Here is a 15,852-nt window from a genome sequence, read left to right as displayed (position 1 = left end):
GTCTGTGAGCTTTGATCTTGCCCTGCACAGTCATATATCTGCTTGTTATGCATTATGTTTTGAGTCCATGAAAAAGGGACGAAATAAAAGAAAAGGAAAAATTATTTACATGACTGGGCACATGGCCTACTTCTGTACACTAAGGTGACACACTTGCAGTTTATTTTAAATTACTGTAGCTCTCGCGAACATATGACAACACAACTTCTCACTGAGACAATAATGCAGGAATTACTAGGGGCTTGCTATTGTAAAATAGTAATGGAATGGTACACGAGAATGTTATTTGTGGTTGACGCATTTTATACAAAGGCGTGCCCACTCGAGGGTTAAAAAGAGCATAATATATTTTCAACATTCTTTGTAAGGAATCTCCATAAGAATAGTGCTAATATCATGACTTAAGTAGTCTATATTATATGGTTACTGTATGTAACAGTAAAGACAGATTGTGGAACATGAGGCTCATAGAAACACTGTGTCACTGTGTCAAGTGTCTAAGCAGAAGCACAGCAATTCCTGAGTGCAAGCAGACAAACTACCTATAGAGTTCAAGATGACCAACATTAGACTGTTTGGATGGACTCAAAATACATAGTATTAAATCTGCCAGTACTACCTGTCATCAAAATGGCAGACACAATCCACTCATTGAAATCCAATGCCCGCAGATATAAAATACGCATCACTTGTGTGTTGGCATAACATGTGTTGAGTGCACCAGCTTATACCACAGTTGTCCCTTCTCACCATAGCATGGAACTTGGGTTATGCTTTTGATCAGTATGTCATCACAAGCAAATTTAAAAAAAGGACTAAAATGCAAAATAAGTATTATTGGTGCTCTCTTATAACTTGTGTAAATGTTTGATGTTACACACAGCAATATTACATCATCAGTTAAAGCCAAAATCCAGTATTGCGAGGTTTAGCCCATTGAGCAGTTGATGAGTATGAGGAAGGTCCCAAAGAAAGAGCTTTTTGCTAAAAATTCTTATTACATTGTTTACTTAGATCTTGTGATTTACAGTCTTCTTAAGTGTTTGTATTTGTATACATTTTCGTGCTTTAATTTGGATCTTGTCAGAGTGAAATTAATTATTGCCATGAACAAAGTATAAATAAAGTATAGAATGACATGTAGATGTGGAGTTTATTATTTCAAATGCTGCATGCATGATTATTTTCGTTTTGCTCTACATAACTAGGAACAGGATGAATAACCTTTCCTGTTAGGTATTTCGAAAATAAAACTCCAGGCAATGTGCTTGTGGAAGACTACAGACTCCATCAACCTATTTTCCTTCAGATGTAAAATTGAGACTCACTGTATTCAATGATTTTCATTTTTGGCCATTTTGAGATTGTTTGTTCACTCTCTTCATGCCTAGAGAGTTGTAAATAAGTTCTTGTCATTGGGTTCTTAGTATTTTTCAGCCAGTGTTAAATGCACTTTATGTGCAAGGGCTCATCTGTTTAGGCCAGTGGTAAACTGAAAATACCACTGTCAAGTTGTATTCCCCAGTGACATTGGAAATTCAGTATGACTGTCTTTATCTGAGTCTTTGATCTCTGTGGGTTTATAACTGCATTGATAGACAGCAAACAAACTCCTTGGGTTAAAAAAGAGGAAATGAATGAGGTACTTAGTGTGTAGACTCGATGGTAAGTTTTGTCTTTGTGTATATTACCATTATTTTGTTCTTTTTGTGTGTAGGGGAATTTTCTAAAAAGCAATGTGATTGGCTACCCACTTCAGACAAATGATTTGTCACGTTTTCTTCCCATCACCATCACAGGAACCATTGCCAATTGCAGCATGCAACAGAAAAGCCAAGAACACTCTAAGTGCATTTTTACAGCTGAGATTAAGTTTATCAACATTAAATTTTAGAGAAATATTAAGGCACTACTAGATGATATTTTTCCATAAAAGAAATAATGATAAGAAACACAATGACAAAACTTACCATTGAGTATGCACACTAAGTACCTCATTTGTTCCCTCTTTTTTAACTCAAAGAGTTTGTTTGCTGTCTATCAGTGTGGTTATAAATCCCTGGAAAGCAAATAATCATCAGTATATTTAAAGACAGAAGGAAAAGGGATACAATTAGTGGTTTATTACATTATATGCATAGTATGGAAAAGGAATGGCATTTCTTTCTTGAATCAGATGTATTGTGAACACTGGTCTGTAGAATATGTTTTATAATAATCATTACATCAGCTGTTACTTTTGAATATGTAAACAAGGCCTCAGTAGAGCCAACAGCAGCACATTTTGATTCCAGCTAAAGGTCATTAGCTGGTGTCAATAAATAGTTCACAGTACTTATGCATGCCATCAGCAAGATGCCAAGAACAAATTTCTATGTTGGCAGCACAGATGTAGCAAAGCAGAGATTACACATTAGACATTGAGAAATTTCAGCAAATCTTGTTCCACTTACTTATAACACTTGTGGTATGGACTGTCATGGCCCTCTAATTACTCTGTTCCCCCAGTGGTGCTATTCCCACACGCCCCTTAATCTCACAGAGACTCATGTTATGCAGTTTCAGACAAGCAGTAATGACCTGTGACTCCAAAAGTGGACATTAATGCTCATTCACTACACGAAACATTCTATGTAAAATTTCTTGGGTGTACTAAGTTTAGAATAATGCCCATTTGCTTTGATCCATGACGTAGTTGTGCTGTGCTGCAATATTTTGTGTGATGTCACCGAGCCATGGAGTGCTTGTTTTGGAGTGGAAATGGGATGTTGTTGTAGAGGGTATGGTGTATACATACGGAGCAAGCTCAAGTGGTTTAATTATGGTGAGGTATGTTGTGTGTGAAATCTTACAGGACTTAACTGCTAATGTCATCAGTCCCTAAGCTTACACAATACTTAACCTAAATTATGCTAAGGACAAACACACACACACCCATGCCCGAGGGAGGACTCGAACCTCCGCTGGGATCAGCTGCACAGTCCATGACTGCAGTGCCTTAGATCGCTCAGCTAATCCTGCATGGCTGAGGTATGTTATTGTGTCATTTAGTGTGCTACACTTGTCATGATATGGAGTGTACAAAATTATGTGGTGGCACACTGGAATTTATTGTGAAGAATGTTGTCACATAAATCAGTATATGTCATAAAATTTAAATTCTACTTCATGTAACCATTGAGTATGTGGATCAGTGGTTTTAACTAAATCAAGGGAGAAGATAGGTGGATCAGTGTTCATTAATATATCAAACATATGAAATGGTTCAAATGGCTCTGAGCCCTATGGGACTTAACATCTAAGGTCATCAGTCCCCTAGAACTTAGAACTACTTAAACCTAACTAACCTAAGGACATCACAGACATCCATTCCCAAGGCAGGACTCGAACCTGTGACCATAGCGGTCACGCGGTTCCAGACTGAAGTGCCAGGAGCTGCTTGGCCACACCGGCCAGCTATCAAACATATGACTCTGTTGTAAATAAACATTAATCCAACTATTATACAGACACTAGATTATGACATTTTTAGGCAGAAAGTATTTTGAACTACTAGTAGAGGTCAGGTCTGAACTACAACTGCCAACTACAGCAAACAACTGTTCTGTAACCACTACCAAATGCTTTGTTACCCTATTTTGCCTTATGTTGCAGATTTTTTTTCTTACTTCAAACTGAGTGACGAAAGACTGCCCTTGTCCTTAAAGGGATTAAAGTGAGACTCTCACCACAATGAAAGGAACTGGCAATCCATATGACTGTTATGTCAGTTCTGCTGGTGTGGAAGCGCAGAATGTGGGCATACAATGGCAGGCCTTTGAGAGGGAGGTGGGGCTTATTTTCCCATGCTGCTCTTCTCCCTTTGGGGCATTTTAACGTTTCGTTTGTTTATGATCGTGGCTGCCTACCATGACATACTGTCCACATAATACCTTCCCCCATGATTTAATTGAAAACATTGATCCACCTACCTTCTCCCATGATTTCAGTAAAACATTGATCCAATTATGACTATTTTTTTCATGGGCTTCACTGTCTTGTCCTATCCAGCTTGTTATTTGTTATGTTCACTTCCCATAATTCACAGTGCATATAGTTACCAAATGCAACTTGAAACAGGAAAGCTGCCGACACCGTGAGTTCACTTTTACTCTAGAGTTGAGTGTATGTCAACTGAATATTGGGATACTGGCTTTGGTAGTTGTGTGAAGGGGGCTTATTACAAGCTTTAAGAACTTGTAGGAAGCTAGAAAGACTACTGAAATACAAAATTGAAGTCACAGAGGTAATAAAACGGTCACCTTTAGTACAAAATAGTGCAAGCATGCGGAACAGCAGCCCTCTGGAACAAAACTGGTAAGTGGTACAAAGATACCTTAACAGGTAAAATGTTACCTGATTGACTGTATACTACCAAGTTATTGGCCGTGACCAACATAAAGAAACTGCCAACATCAACCATCCAGGGCGAGAAACATAGGCACTGTGTAGGTACTGAAGCCCATATTTCCACTGTTGTTGTTTTATGAACATATCTTCTGTAGTAGTGCACCAGAAGTAAATTAGGGGTTCAATCATAAGTGCAACAGTAAGAATATTCTGTGAAGATGATAACTATACATCTTGCAAAAATCTGAAATCAAACAATGGAAACTGCAGTTTGGATGTCTTCAGCTTGTGATCTAGTGGCTAGCGTCGTTGCCCCAAGATCATGGGGTCCCAGGTTCAGTTACCAGCCAGGTTAGGAATTTTCTCCACCCAGGGACTGGGTGTTTGTGCTGCCCTCATTGTTTCATAACCATTTGTGAAAGTGGTGAGATTGGACTATGTAAAGATTGGGAATTTGTACAGGCACTGACAACCATGCAGTTGAATAACCCACAAAACAAATATCATTGTCATCCAGTTTGGAATATCAACAATGTAGGGAAAGATGGCGTTTTACTTACCATAAAGATGACATGTTAAATTGCATACAGGCACAATTAAGATACTTACATGTAAGCTTACAGCCAGAGCATTCATCAGAAAAAGAAAGAGAAATACACACCATTTATTCACACAAGCAAGTACCCCTCACACAAACATGACTGCAAAGTACAGCAGCTAGGACTGGAATTCTGGTCCAAGATGCCAAAGTGGTGGTCATGTTTGTGTGAAGTGTGATTGCATGTTTCTCTTTCTTTTTCTGATGGAGGCTCTGGGCAAAATCTTATGTTCATGTTTTTTTAGCTGTGCCTGTCTGTAACTTAAAAATCTGGAATTCTTACACTTATTTTGCAATGTGTCTACTCCTTAATGATTTTTGTTGCTGATAATAAAATTAATTTTTACTGAACTGTGATATACACAGCCACAATAAAATCCACAAACATAATTTTCATATATACCAGGGATGGCCAAGAACTCTCATTTGATTGCACACATCTGCCACTACCATGCCAATCTGCCTGAGCAGAAAAATGGGGAAACTGAGTACATGCTGCATTGGATGGCAGACCACTCACAGAAGGAACCCTGGACTGTTTGCCGGCAACTTGGTTTCATATTTAAGAAATTAGGAAATCTGAACCTGTGTACAACCCATCATGAACAGAAATACTGTATTGTTGCCGACTGTTGGTATGAATACACCAACAGAAATAAAAAATAAGCATATTTGCAACTGCATTATAGTAGCAATATTATGCATGATACTTCGTTGCCTGTAAAATTCTTACAACCACTAAAATTATGTACAGAAAGAGAAAAAAAGAAAAGGGCAGTGTCTTTGACACACAATATATTTATTGAAACATTGACAGCACTTTTGTAGCTACATTATGGAAACACAAAAAAGAATTCCAAAGAAAAGCTTTCTAATTCATTGACAGAGTATACATGGAACAATTTGTCTTTTAACAAAAATTATATTGCAAAACTAATCAGTTCCTTCAACAAATGCACAGGTGCTTCTTTCAAATGAAATGACAAATTACTCTGGAAACACCTAAGAAACAGTTGTGGGATTTTTAGTGTCCCAAAAATGTTTGGAAAACTTCTCATGTGTTTCTTTCAATCTCCAATGAATTGTTCAAAATTCACATTTTCTCTAACACCAGAGATGTTATGGGAATGGGTGTTATTCATTGTCAGAAGCTATCTCTTCCACAAGCTTCTGTGTCTCCATCAAATCAGAAATAAGTTACTTCATATCCTCCAGTGCCTTACGGAGGGTGTTCATGTGTGTAGTAAAATCTGTTAAAAACGCGACATATGCAGTCCATTTCGGGTGTTGTGAGTATGCTTCCTGCTTTTGTTTTTCCTTCATAAATTCAGAAATAACAGACAAACCATTCTAGATATGCCTCTAGACTTCACCAATGTACTTTGCTGTAGTATTAGCTTGGTGCATAAGTTCATAGCATTTTTGATCCACATATTGGTACAGTGGCTGCTATGAGTTTATTCATCAACGGCCATTTTTTATTTGTAGTTCACAGTTCCTATTTGAGTTCACATACTGTCATTTGGAGATACTGAGTGGAGCTGTAGATGTTAGGATATGGAATGGCAAGTGGAAAAATCTGAACATTCCTGACGTTCTGACTCAGATTGATAATGGGATGACAGCAAAGTCATTCCATACCCACCATATTCACCTGATCTTCCTCCTTCAGATTTTCACCTTTTCCATTCTCTATCGAACAAGCTTCGAGGAACTTCCATTCTGGATTAAAATGCACTCTGAATTTGGCTTGATGAGATCTTTGCCTTGAAACCACACAATTTCTATAGTTGTGGGAAGAAGAAATCATTAACAATACAAGAAACCTAATAAGAACTGCCAGAAACATCTACAATACCTCGAGAATTATAATCAGTGGCATTGTGTACAGAAAGTTGGTAACTGGGTGTAATAATCATTGATCCAAACAAATTTCTTAATGACAAGTGTCTTGGTAAAGATGGATTGCATCTTAACAGACTAGGCTCTAGAATATTTAATAAGATGTTCATAGATGTTTGTCAGATTATAATGAACAAGGGAAACTTACAAGCAGTAATAGGAGTGAAAATATATGCATGCAAATATATTCCAGAGAAATGTTAAATTCCCATTGTAAAACAACCCCCTGGAAAGAAAATTCAAAAAATCCCAGAAATGATGTATCAGATGAAATCCAGACCTCCGCCTCACAGCCAGGATTTTCTGTGCCGACACGAAGTAAAAACTCACCGGTAAAACACAAAAATTTGAACTTGGTTCTTTTTCACCAAAATGTGCAATCACTAACTAGAAAAATAAGTGAAATCCAAATCCTATTAGAAAACAAATTAAAAAGTACCTCAGTATTGTCTCTCACAGAGCATTGTCTTGATGAGGATAAGTTACATATTGTGTCCCTACCTAACTTTGTGCGAGGAGGTTATTGCTGTAGAAAAATTCTTACACATGGTGGCAGTTGTATATTCATAAGGAATAATATAAAAATTGTAAATATACAATTTCTTATTGAAATAGTGAAGAAAAAGATGTAGAACTATCAGGAGTTGAGATAGTAGACATTAAAGTAGCTGTTATTTGTTTATACGCAGCTCCACCTGGTGACATAAATACTCTCTTAAAAAGTTTGGAATATTCACTTAACAGACTAACACAAAGAAACAAAAGAGTTATTCTATGTGGTGATTTTAATATTAACTTTGCAAAGGACACCAAAGAAAAGAATGAATTACTGAATCTCTTGCAAACTTGTAACATGATCTACATCAAAGTCAGGTGGTACATTCTGCCTGGCAAGTATGGTGTGCTTCAAGCACAAGGCAGGCGCTTTATCAGACAATGCACTGCAACCAATACTGGCGATACAGGCTCCACTCACTGCAAGCACCATGACCCATACATTAGACTCTGTGAAGTGGGGTGTCAGTTGCCTCATTTAATACTTCTCAGTGAGGCATCAGCCTCATATGCACACACACTGTGCACCAACAGAGACTTCCGCATGGAGTAAGGGCAGAGCATCCACTGAGCAGTTGAGGTACTGTTGTTCAAGGTCAGTATTCCGAGAGGCTTCTGTGGTCTCTGCGAGAGTGGCTGCTATATACCGAAATGCCCTTTTGTCAGACAAAAATAGCTGCACTTATCAGGTTGTCTGAACTCATAGAACCATCAGTATTGGTGTTATGAAAAAAAATCATCAGTTGCATCAAGAGCCTTGTTGCGGTATCAGATGCCAAATGTGGCGTATTGACACCAAATGCAATGGGAGGGTGCAAGGAGGTGCCATATTAAAACTCAGCGAGAACTTTCCAAATGATTTATTTGCTTCGACTACAGTGCTTTGTTCACCTTGGTCTGAGTTACTGGGCCCCGCAATGCTGAGGAAGCACCCCAGCAGCCTGTATAATGCAATGCTCTGTCGTGCCAGCTTTGTACGCCAGCAGCAGAGTTCGGATTAGGTCAGGATGGCTGCGCCAGCAGCTGTCTCAGTGCTGCTCGGTGTGAGCTGTGCTGCTCCACTGGGAGCCGTAGGCCGGCCCCACTCGTGCTTCTTCCTTGCTGGCATAGTTGAGAATGCGGTGGCAACGTCCTCCTGCGATCTGGTGTCTGAGTCGGCAGCCCCCACCTCGGAAGTCTCCAGCAAAGGTCAGGAGCTGAAATGACTGCCCACAGTTGCAAGTCGAAGAGTGGCCCACTGCTGGCTGGCTGCAGACCCCCAAGTCGGCCTCAGAGGGTCGAACCAACGACCCGCCGTCGACTGGGACACTGTCGCCCCATCAGTTGCCGCGTGTAGCCTGGTGGTGTGACACACCCTGCAGTCCAGGAGAGCTGCCACACTTGAATCAATCTCGTTAGAAAACGCCACCTATTTATACTAGGCTGTTCATCTCTGTTTTGCCAAGTGCACCAGTTCGCGTCATGTAGGCGTAACACTTAGGTTGGCCAATGGCCCTCTTCTGCCTGTGACTTATGCCACGAAAACTGCTGTGTGCGCCCTCTCCAGCAGTTCTACGCCCCTGTGGCCTCTATTGGCCTTTGCATCTGCTGATATGCATAACTTACAGAAATCTGGCCCACATCTAGCTGTAACTCCTGCTCTGAATATCGTACAAAACTAACTTTCCCTATCCTAAAAGGTGGTGCCACTACATTATTCCCCTCTTTGGAAATACCCGGTCCCTGGATCGACCCCTAACTATCTCTTAACTTGTTTGAGTCGGTACCTATGGGATATTTCCTTACTACTAGAAAACTAAAATGTGGTCTAGTGCCCTCTTAATACCATGACATGGAAAATGTAAAAAATCCTTAATAGACGACCACTGCTCGATCACCCCTTACCTACTCGTCTACGCCCTCGGTATCCAATCCACTGGGACTTGGACTACCCTTGGTTCCCTTTTGGAATTTGCTCTCCGCCTGATCAGGAAGAAAATAACATATAACGAAGTTAAGGCTGCGATGACACTTTGCACAGAGGTGCTCAAAATGATCGTTGTTTGCCGTTGCCTTTCCCTATACTGAGCGAAATGTTGAACAAGCTGTTCGACTGATATGTGCCCCTCTTGCTCTAAAATGAACTGGTTTCCGGCTCTCGACAGACCTGGATCCAGAGTTTGATTTTACAAGGTCAGATTCTGCCTTGGCAAAAACTCTAAAGTGGTTTCTGGCCAGTACAGCTGTGGATGCGTAACATTCAATTGCGTGACTCCTGAAATTGACGCTGACAGATGGAAGGTTGGTCCTATTATGTTACACTTAGTTCCACCGATTAAAATTCCGCTCCCCTCGAGCTCTATACGTTTCGCTTCTGCAAATACTCCCCGCTCAAAACAACTTGCTAATACTACCAAATTATCGTAGGTGGAGAAGATCCAATGCATCCCGACCCGTTGCAAGTTCATTTTTTGCTCCACGATGTCCCTTTGTTAGTCTATTCCTTTCCCCCTGGCTAAAAATAGCTGCACCGTGCTCGTGTCCCATATTTGTAGCTTCAGAGAGTTTCCTTCAACATTCACTATTTTCGATCCGAACTCAACCCCGATTGTGTGTGTACTTCCGTCCTTAAATTTACGTTATATAAATTTGTGCAATAAACACGACTTTTCTGACCCAGAACTGCCGATAACTAAAAATTTAAACAGGAAATCGTACGACTCTGACATCGTTCAGCACATATTTATAACAGTTTTGCCGCAAAATTTACTCCGACGCATTTATTTCTTCCGAACCGCGTTTGATTTCTGCTCCAACAACACTCCACATAAGTCAGACGCTACACTTCCCTTTCCACTAACCTGAGGACAGGAATCACCCTTCCTCCCTCTTCAAAAGGACTGCTGTCCCTAGAAGGCGCACAATACTTGAAAACACATATAAAATACAATGCCTAATTAATCTACGCAAACCCATTGATACATAAGAAGAAAAACAAACTACAAATACTCTACTACTTTCTAGATCGCAAAGCATACGGTACTTCATGCTGTACTCTATCTTCCTGGTTTTCTCTACGCTTAGCACCTCTCTTCACTTTCTCTTTCTTCCTCTTTCCTTCCTGTGACACGCCTGGAATCACATCCGGACAATCCTTAAATGGCCGTAACCACCCAATGCGTGCTACCGTCGTTCTAGTTGGCAGCTGGAGCTTAACATTAACGGGAGATGTGGTTTCAACAACTTGGTATGGCCCTTGATATCTATTGAGGAACTTCTTTGTTTTCCCTTGTTGCGTATAGGGGCTGGACAGCATTAACCATTGCCCCACTTTATACTGCGATAAACTTCCTTTCCGCTTTACTGCGTCTTCCTTACTTTCCAAAGCCTTTGTATTCACCTTTTGTACGCGTTTCCAAACATCAAGAACTGTCCTTGCGAATCGACATACAGATTCAGCGGGCCTTCTTTTCTGTAGCTTCACTAAATCAAACGGTGACGGCATGTTTCGCCCATACACTGCCTCATAAGAAGACAAAGCGGTATTGGTATGGACTTTTGCATTGTATGCGCATACAATATGCTTCAAATACTCGTCCCACTGACGGTTATGAGAATCCACATAAAAACTCAGCACCTTCCCGATTGCTCTGTGTACCTGTTCTGTCCTTCCGTTGGCCTGTGGATGCAACGCGCTCGTCCTCAACTTCTTTATGTTCAACAATTTACACAGTTCCTTCATTAAATCCGACATGAAGTTGGTCCCTTGGTCAGTAATTATTGTCTCTGGCATACCAAACTTCAAACTCCAGTTGTTTACTAACGCTTGCGCGACCATTGCTGCCTGTTGATTTGGCATACCCACCATCTCCACCTATCTTGAAAAATGGTCTATTATTGTCAGAATGAATCTATTCCCCGATGGTGTACGCCTAAAAGGTCCTAAGACATCAATCCCCAGAAAAGAAAATGGACATGTCGCTTTCGGTAAGCGTTGTACCTGTATCTGTTTCTGACTCAAATCTGCTCTCTGCGCACATGGTATACAATTCTTGACATACTGATCCACATCTCCTTTCCTACCTCTCCACCAATACATCTCCACCACTCTCCTATTCGTCGCTCTACACCCTCCATGACCGGATAACACGTGATCATGTGCTTCCTTTAAAACCCCATCTCTCAGCTTCGCTGGCACTACTTCTCTTGGCTCTAACTTCGTTTACCTGCACAGAAGACCATCGTACATATTACATTGTGGCTGTGTCCGATACAGTTCACAATCATTATCAGCGTCCTGTAATTCTTGCCATACTGCTAGGTCATAACCTATGACTTCCACTTTCGCCACCTTTCTACTCAGTGCATCCGCATTACCGTGCTTCTTCCCAGAGTTGTGCAACACCTCGTAGTCGAATTCACTAAGCCTCACAGCCCATCTAGCGAGTCTAGTGGACGGATTCTTCAACCCCAACAACCAGTTCAACGCAGCATGATCCGTCACTACCCGAAATCTTCTCCCATATAAATAACATTTAAAATATGTGATTCCATAGATTACGCTAAGCATCTGCCTCTCTGTTGTCAAGTAATTCTTCCCTGCTGCACTCAACTGCCTAGACGCATAGGCTACGGGATGTTCTTTCCTATCAATTTCCTGACTAACAACACACACTTCTGCTTGATTCGATGCATCGCATGCTAGTATAAACTCCTTTTCAAAATCTGGAAACACAAGAACTGGACTTGATGTTAACACTTCTTTCAGTTTATCAAACCCTTTCTGACATTCTTCAGTCCACTAAAGTTTCACACACTTCCGTAACAATCGCGTCAATGGCTGTGCTAAATCTGCGAAACCCTTCACGAACTTTCGATAGAAATTGCAAATTCCGATGAATGACTGCACTTCCTTAACTGTTTTCGGTTCCCGAAAATCCCTTACAGCCTGTACCAACCTTGGATCTGTTCGCACTCCGCCCTTACTGATAATATTACACAAATATTTTACTTCTTCTAATGCAAAACGACACTTCTCCAGGCTCAACGCCAAACTGGCTGCTCTTAACATCATAAAGACTTCCCTTAACCGCTGTCTATGTTGCTCCATACTACTTAAAAACACTATAATGTCATCCAAATAGACAAGACACTGCCGTGGTTTCAAACCCCTCAAGACGCTGTCTAACAATCTCTGAAACGTTGCCGGAGCGTTTTTCAAACCGAATGGCATTCTAGTGTATTGGTAATGGCCTCCAGATGTAGAGAAAGCAGTTTTTGAACGATCCTCTGGAGCCACATCTAACTGATGATAACCACTTGTCAAATCCATCGTAGAAAAGTACTGGCGCTGGTCCTAAGTGATCCCCAAGTCTCCGATATTTTTAGAATGGGTTATACGTCCGTTACTGTCTTATCATTGAGGTATCGGTACTCACAACAAAACCTATATTTCTTAGCTCCATCCACAGGTTTTTTTAGGCACAATGACAATGCCCACTCACCAGCAACTATTACTATGCTCTATAATACCGTCCGCAAGCTGCTGATCAATGAAATCCTCCACAATCCGCTGCAAATACCTTGGTATTCTGTATGGTTTACGGTAAATAGGTGCTTCATTTCCTGTTGGTATCCTATGTTGAACTAATGGAGTTGCTGGTAGCGACCCTTGTGGAAAAAACAAATCCTTAAATTCCCACAGTAATTCCTCCATATGCTCTCTTTCTCCTCCTTTCAAATGCTTAATTTTGACACGCAATGCAATTTTATCGGTAGTTAGTGGTTGCCCGCTTCGCCTACCTCTCGAACACAAGTCTTCGTCATCTAGCACATCCAAATTTGCTACTAAAACTCCTTTCCTAAAATTCGTGTCTACAGCGCTAAAATTATCCACGTTCACGAGAACTACTCGACCGTCGTTCCCCTCCTGTACGCGTACAACATTACGTTTCACAAAACAACCTAATAGATCGGAAACTTCATTATCCTCCAATGGTTCAATAACACATACTGTACCCACAGGTATATTTGACTCTATACTCACCCAAAGTTACTTCCCGGTTCCACTAGACACACACTCATGCGAATTAAGCCTGAATGGTAATGTACGCGGTTCAATTGATTTGTTCATTACGTTGAATGCCCCTCGCGACAGCTCTGCATTGACAACAGTTTCCCCTAGCTGAAATAACATTCCACCAGATTCCACAGTTCGTTGTCGAAGCTCAATTTTGGCATGATGTTGATGCAAGAAATCCACTCTTTGGATCATGTCGTAGCCCTCGCTCACCCATGGTACTACCTCCATGCCTCCATGCCGCATTAAATCGGACTTTCCCTATGCGAAAGTCAATTGTCACCGACCCCAAAGCCGTGACCTCCTTATCCCCACCTCACGCAACCTATAACGTGGTGGGCCTAACTTCCTTCGTCCCATTATATTCTTAGTAGCCACTGACACTTGCGCCCCTGTGTCCAACAAAATCGTAAACTTCTTAGTTCCTATGGATCCAACCACTGAACATTTCACCTCTGCATACGTATTCGTAGCATTGAAATTAAATGGGAGCTCCCTTAGATGGGTCTTGGGCCCGTTCTGTCATTTATCCATTGTCCACCTCTACTAATTCCACTTCTCGAACCTCCATGCTGTTGATTTCCACCCCTTCCTCTGTTCCTCAGTCACTGGCTTCATTGCCTCTGCACATGTCCCGTACGACCACACTTATAACATTTTATAGCCGCTGCAAATACTATTTGCCTCTCGTGTACCCCTATTGCTACGTCTATCTCCTCACATTGAACTGCCAGCTGAATTACCGCATACAAATCTTTCGGATTCCCTTCACGCACTTTCCATAACATATGCGCCGGTAACCCTCTCAAAAATACATCAAGTGCCATTTTCTCAGCCTCCTGCAACAGAACACTATTCGCTTCATCGCTCTGACCCAACACGTAAGTGTACTCGTTAATTTTTCTTATCCTGTCCGCAAATTTCTCTATCGTCTCCCCCTGTCTCTTTGTCAATGTACTTAACCTCTCTCTAAAGTACCGATCGCTATTCTGTTTCTTGTATCTTTGTGAAAGCCCTTCCTTTAACTGCTTAAACTGTCCCGCCTTCCTTAAGGCCTCAGAACACCATACATATGTTTTCGCTTCACCCGTTAATCTAATCTTGGCTATGTGTAACAACTGCCCATCAGACCAACCATTCATCACCGCTGAAGTCTCCAAGTCCTCCACAAACGAACGCACATCCTAAGATGCCTTACCACAATCAAACTTGCGGTGGCTGGATTAATCTCCTGCACCCTAGGCGACAACGACTGATCAGATGCGGTTTCCAGCTCACTTCTAAATGTTAATTCATTTCTCAACTGCATATCCTCCGCTATCAACTGTGCTACCTTTTCCACCAAAATCTGCACCGCTTATGGTTCCAACACACCTTTCTTTCTTGACATCGCTTTCGTTCCCAGTTAGTCCCAAACAAATTATTTAAGAACAACAATAATCTGATTCCTTACACCTTAGTACCATCATACTCAGCAACATCAAACTCAAATTAACACAAAAGTAATTAAATGCCACGAAAAACAACGTCTTATTGCCCCAAATACACTAACATTTACTCTGACAACAAAATAATATGCCTCAGCGCTGCTCAGTGTGAGCTGCACTGCTTCGCCGGGAGCTGTAGGCCAGCCCCGCTGCCGTTTCTTCCTCGCTGTCTTAGCTGAGAACGCAGTGGCATCGCCCGCTCACGATCTGGTGTGCGGTCCTTGCCTCGGAAGTCTCCGGCGCATGTCGGGGCGTGAGGCGACTGCCCGCGGTATCAAGCCGAAGAGTGGCCTGCTGCTGGCTGGCTGCAGACCCCCAAGTCGGCCTCAGGGGTCGAACCAATGACCCGCCGGGAACTGGGATACTGACGCCCCATCAGTTGCTGCACTGTAGTCTGGCGGTGTGACACACCCCGCCGTCCAGGAGAGCTGCCACACTTGAATCAATCTCGTTAGAAAACGGCACCTATTTTTACTAAGCTGTTCACCTCTGTTTTGCCAAGTGCACCAATTCGCGTCATGTACGCGTAACACTTAGGTTGGCCAATGGCCCTCTTCTGCCTGTGACTTGTGCCATGGAAACTGCCGTGTGCACTCTCTCTGGCAGTTCTACGCCCCTGTGGCCTCTATTTGCATTTGCTACTGCTGGTATGCATAATTTACTGCAAATCCGGCCCACACGTGGCTGTAGCTCATGCTCTGAATATCGCCCAAAACTAACTTTCCCTATCCTAAACGGTGGTGTCGCTACAGCCCATACAGTCAGTGAAACACGAATTATTCGACAGATCTTCATCCAACAAACTAAGCTGATCAAAAGACTTAGGGGAACCCACGTATCAATGTCCGGTGCATCAAGTGTAT

Source organism: Schistocerca gregaria, chromosome 6 (genome assembly GCF_023897955.1).
Source record: "Schistocerca gregaria isolate iqSchGreg1 chromosome 6, iqSchGreg1.2, whole genome shotgun sequence".
Classification (NCBI taxonomy): Eukaryota; Metazoa; Arthropoda; class Insecta; order Orthoptera; family Acrididae; genus Schistocerca; species Schistocerca gregaria.
This window is presented reverse-complemented; position numbering follows the sequence as displayed.